Here is a 363-nt window from a genome sequence, read left to right as displayed (position 1 = left end):
GAGTGTCCTGCTGTGTGTGTGTGTGATGCAGCGACGGGCTGTCAGGTCGGTCGGACTGGAAGGTACACACCCTCCAGACAGAAACTGGTTTGTCCTCCCGCGGCGGTGAACCTCGCCCCTGCTGACTCTCTCTCTCTCTCTCTCTCTGGGCTCGGCCTGCAGAAAACAGTGACAACTCATTCCCGATGGTTCGGCAACATGGAAGAAATATTCAGCTCATTTACTTCAGTAAAAGTACAAATACTCCTGCAGGTTAGATTTTACGAAGCATGATCAGGAAAACGTAGTTCAAGTATCAAAAGCAGAAATAAGTGGCCCCTGAGTGTGCAGGTCCCCTGGCTCCTCCGGCTCCTCCGGGTCCCC

Source organism: Seriola lalandi, unplaced genomic scaffold (genome assembly GCF_002814215.2).
Source record: "Seriola lalandi dorsalis isolate HSWRI2012SDOR001 ecotype SW California unplaced genomic scaffold, Sedor1 jcf7180002054479, whole genome shotgun sequence".
Classification (NCBI taxonomy): domain Eukaryota; kingdom Metazoa; phylum Chordata; class Actinopteri; order Carangiformes; family Carangidae; genus Seriola; species Seriola lalandi.
This window is presented reverse-complemented; position numbering follows the sequence as displayed.